We start from the raw sequence: 5,297 nt of genomic DNA, 5'->3' as shown, positions 1-5,297 counted from the left end.
GTTGTAGATTTTTCTTATACATCAAGAACATATTTTATATACACATTTAACATCTTTTACATCATGATCAACATTTGTTGATTTTTTTCCCATATGCTTGTTTCCATACACCTTGTACATTTTTTTCATACATGTTGTACTTTTTTCTATACACCAGGAATATTTTTTTTACGTGTTTAACATTTTAAAATAAATGATTAATTTTTTTGGTTAAATGTTTTAGATGTCTACTTTTTTCATATGGGTTATACATTTTTGTATTCTTCTAGAATATTTATCATACACATTTAACATTTCTCAAATATATGTGTTTGTCCATTGTTTTGAATATGCGCAAAACATTTTCAAATGTCAAATAATGTCATCAACATTTTTAAAAATTGACACTAACAATATTTTGCACTGAGTTACCAATTTTTTTCATTTTTAGGAAACTTTTAGTACATTTAAGTTTTCAAATTATTTTTAGAGTATTTTCTAAAATAAAAAAATTAGAAGAAGGAAAAAAGAAAAAAGAAATAACAAAATTGAAAGAAACAGTCGATTCGATACTGTCCGGCCACTATATGCGTCCTTGGCATGATAGCTATGTGACACCCGTACTGATTGATAACAGGAATCGCCTACGGTTGACCAATAGCGGGCTGGCCCATTTAGCACAGTAGTAGCTGCCACTAGTAGATGTTGCTACGTTCACCCAGCGCGGCGACTATATCTCGCTTTAAGCTAGACTGAACGGATCTTTCGCGTCGGAGCTACAGCAACGGGCCAGACCAATAGCGGACAGTTAATAGAAATCTATATCTATCTTTTCCCTACTAATAAAGCAAATACAGCTTCTGGTCGTACGTCGTCAGCGTTTTTGTAAAAAAGCCCCTGTGTTTCTTTGAAATCAACCCGCAGTCCCTGTTTAAGTGGCACTCTGGAAAAACGTTTTGTTTTTGCAAAAAGAACCTGCATTAGTTGGAATTCAGCCCGCAGTCCTTAATCCTTATTTTCTACTGGCTCTTATCCATTCGCAGCCTCCACCGATGGGTACACGCCGCTGCTTGGCGCCGGCGCGCCGGCGTCCACGCCGCAGAAGCCAAGGAAGGCGCTGCTGCTTGCCGCAGTCGTCAGGAGGAAGTATGGCGGTGGCGCTCCTGGCGACATGCACTAAGAGGAGGCGAGGAGGTGGCGGGGTTCTTGGTGGTCGCCGGTGTGGCGTGGGCCGGAGGAGTGGCCGGTGCAGGTGTCGGGCGCGAGGGCGCGGTCGGAGCAGAGGAACGCGGGCTGCGGCGCGACGCGGGAAGGCGGGGCTGGTGCTGGAGCTTGAGGGCGCGGGCGCCATGGCATGCATCAGGCGCGACGAAGGGAAGCAGAGGCCGTAATGCACAACCGCCAATGCGCACTGGAGAACAATGTTTTTCAATTTACAATCAATCAGTGCAAGATCTTCAAATTGGTTTAAAACAAAGAGGATGAATACTTTGGTGGATAGAGTACTGGATGGATGCAGACCGTGTTGACGCCAAGAAAGCCGGATTGCCGCAGCCACGCGCAAGCTTGGCCTCAAGGAGGCGTCCATCCAGGTACGGTCGGCGGCGGATAGCGGCGACGAGGGTAGGCCGCGGGTACTTCTTCTTGGGGGAGACGGCCTTCTTCCGATGTGCGACCTCCCGGAAGAGACGGCTCAGCTGTCACGAACAAACAAAGAGGAGAAAGCGCATGAAGTCCCAGAGAAAAAGCAGCACTGGATGCCTAGCCAAGGAGGGGAGAGAGCCAAACTGAATACGAAAACCGGGACGCGCACCGAGACGGCCGGTGCTGGGCATGAGCATGGCCGCCCAACTGCCCGTGCCATGGCCGGGGAAGCGGGGGGAGCGGGTGTTGGAGCCCGCGACATGGATGGCCCGGTGGTGGTGCGGGAGATCCGGCGGAGTGTCGGGGGGAGCTGGTGTGGAGCCCGCGCCATGCGCGGTGGTGCAGGAGATCCGGCGGAGTGCCGGCGGCCGTGGCGAAGTGTCCCAGGGCTGCGAGCGATGCGGGGAGGTCGTGCTACCTGGGTAGTAGGTGGAGATCGGGGGATGTGGATTACTCAAGAGAAGCTGAGGAGATAAGCTCTGCGAGGCGACGAGTCCAGACTGGAAAAGCGCCAGCGACGCGGCTGGTTTCTTCTAGACCAGCCAACGTGTGAGGCTAGCTAGCGTGCACGCACGCATGTTCACAGGTTTGATTTTTTCTTTTTTGTAATATAAGTAGTTTGTTCACATGCCGATAAAAATCTCCAGATGCATCACACGGACGTGCTAGCGTGCGTCTTTGTTCTCCGAATAATGCAGACGTTGCCTTTTTATTTTAAGGTTGAATTTGATCTTTAAAAAAGATAAGTTTAACTCTGTTTATGTGCCTCACGAAACTCGTACTAACTACCACTCCCTCCGTTCCATATTACTTGTCGCTGATTTGTACTAAATCAGCGACAAGTAATATGAAACGGAGGGAGTATCTACTAGACAAAAACTAAAAAGAAAACAACACATACATACATGAATAATGATTAGACAATGTTCGACTAACATAGGTTAGGGCACACACGGCGGAAACATATATGCTTGCACGTCCAGTAAAGTAAATATAAAATAAATTGTCTTTAAGCGATATTGGTCTCGATTCATACGAGTGCATAATAAACAATCCAGGCCAAACACCGACATTTACGTGTCCTCGCAAAAGAGTTTTTAGTTGATCTCAACGAAGCTATTGCTCCGGATCGGGAAAAGGATGGCATGCCTGTGACCATACCTGGCCATGGGAAGCCCGGCCCGGCACGACCCGGCCCGAAAAAGCCCGACCCGGCCCGGCCCGACGCTGCCCCCGGGCCGGGCTTGGGCCTAGATTTTGAGCCCAAAGGCCGGGCCGGGCCCGGGCCCGTCTTTTTTGCATTTCTCTGAAGGTCGGGCCGGGCCGGCCCGGAGCCCGACGGGCTTTTACATGTTCGGGCCGGGCTCGGGCCCAGAAAACAGGCCTGAGGGCCGGGCCGGGCCGGGCTCGGGCCTGGGTTTTTTTCGTCAGGCTTGGCTAGGCCCGGCCCGGCCCGAAGTATGGCCAGGTATACCTGTGACATCCCTAAAGATGGACATGTTGGATGCGGTAGGGAGGAACTTGCAACCACCTGATACACACTTTTGCCCTAAACATTGATGCTACGGAGGAACAACAACAATTGCATCCAGATAAAATTACTTTAAAAGTGTTGCATGTGCAATATTTTTATTTTCTGATGATAGTGTAATGATTAATCTGTCGATGTGGTATGCTTTTTCACTAGGCATCGACCATGTGATCGACAACATTGTAACATTTTTCTGGTTCCTAAATTGTATCCATGAAAAACATGACACCAGAAACACATGCGCCGTCATTAATTAACTTACTCGTGCTTATTTTAAACTGTGTTTAGGGATACCGCAGTATAAAAATATTATTTAAACAAAAGTAACCTACCTTAGTGAACTGGCTTACTTTCTTAAACAAAGGTAATTACAAAAGTTATATCCTACTACCAAGATTTGAAGACATTAATAATTCTATGCAGGATAGATTAACTTTACTTAGTGATAATCATCTAAAAGGATTTAGACAGAATATCATAGTTGGCTAATATAAACTTATAATGCAAGCCAAAATGGTTGCATAATTTTTAAAGGGGGTTGCTGAGAAGAAGTAAAACACTACTATACAGACAACACATATATTTAGATGCTTATCTGCAAGCTAATTAAATTAATTTATGAGTAGTTATGTATGCTCTATTTATGATGCAGAATCTAATCAATTTCCTTTTTAAATCAAAAACAGATTCCTGCACTATATAGAACTCTAGAGAATCTTGCATATATTGCAACAGAATAAGGACTTCACGGTTAGCACACGACATAAGCATGCATGCCTGAACGTTGGATGAAGTTTACCACATTGTATTGTCTGATGTCGGTAACTCAAAATAAGCACCACATGTACGATATTTTTATCATCAGTGTGGTAATTTAAAGATAATGTTGTTTACCGGATTAGTTCACTAGCATTCACATCGCAAGTTCCGAACTAACATCCCAAAGAATTATATTGTTAATTGATCCATCAACCATATACACTTAATTATTCATTTGGTTCAATTAGGCGCATCGTTGCCTGCCGCTTGGTTTATCGCAATTGTTTTTTAATCAATAGCGAAGCACCGGCAATTGACATGAGATTTTTTGTCCCGTTGCAACGCACGGGCAGTTTTCCTAGTACCTACTAATAAAGAAAATAGGTATTTTTGGTCGGTCATGCTATTTTACATAAAACCCTTCTGATGTTTCAGATAATCAACATACGGCCCAGTTTTAAGTCGGTTTATCCGAGGTGGTATTAAAATCTTTAGCGTCTGTCCGCAAGAAAAAAAGTCGTCTTCGTATGCTTGTACGCCGGCTGGGCCTTGGCCCAAAAAAACAAACATATACGTCCATCCCGATCCTTGCTAAAATAATCGTTGATGCTTGACTCGCATCGATCACTTCACGTATTTAAAAGTACCACCTCGATCCCTCACATCCATCCAGACCAGTTAATATACCTCTCGAAAATTAGCACTCACGTGGCATTTGAGACATGGGAAAACAACGAGAGGAAAAGCATGCATTCATGAGGCATCGTGAGAAAATCAACGGGAGCAAAAGCACGCACGCATGCATGCATGCAGGGCCAATCAAACAGTGAGATGCGTGGCTTAAGTATATCAAAGAGAAAAGAAACATTAGATGCCTGCCTGCATCATCAAATATGTACCACATGCATGAGTAACAAACTAAAACACAAACAACTGCTTTAATTCAGCCAGTGGAATGGGACGTGGCTTGGATGGGAGAGAGAGAATCAATCAAATCGTGGCTAGCTATAACAAAATGGGTAATTAAACGGAGGTACTTCGTCCCAAAAAAAAGACACTTTGAGACATGCTTGGTACGTATATGCCCAATGCATGTGCCCTTAAGGTGATTGGCCCCTTTAGGTTGATATGAATTATTTTTTCTTAGCCTGGAAATATTATTTTTTAAAGTTTTAAACATTTTCTTGCTCTCACACGGTTCATCCAACTCTGTGAGATTATTTTAGATTTTAAATGTTCTCCTGCGCTAGCGCGGTTCAGTGACACATGTGAGGTGCGATGGACGTGCTCATCGCCTTGAGATGATTGACCATGTTCGATGACCACTACGGCCATTGTTGACAGAAAGGAGGATAAGTAACAACACGAATAAGATGAGTCTTAT

At 44.7% G+C, this 5,297-nt stretch overlaps 1 non-coding gene across 1 annotated transcript; it reads right to left on the bottom strand.

Moving 5' to 3' along the window:
• Positions 1-395: 395 nt before the first annotated feature.
• LOC109739456 (uncharacterized) lies at positions 396-2,125 on the bottom strand. Its single transcript, XR_012204301.1, has 3 exons — positions 1,793-2,125; positions 1,501-1,676; positions 396-1,390 (listed from the first exon to the last, which is right to left on the bottom strand). It is a non-coding gene; the product is annotated as an uncharacterized protein (transcript).
• Between the last annotated feature and the right edge of the window lie 3,172 nt (positions 2,126-5,297).

The sequence above is a fragment of the Aegilops tauschii genome, chromosome 3 (assembly GCF_002575655.3).
Source record: "Aegilops tauschii subsp. strangulata cultivar AL8/78 chromosome 3, Aet v6.0, whole genome shotgun sequence".
Classification (NCBI taxonomy): Eukaryota; Viridiplantae; Streptophyta; class Magnoliopsida; order Poales; family Poaceae; genus Aegilops; species Aegilops tauschii.
This window is presented reverse-complemented; position numbering and strand designations above follow the sequence as displayed.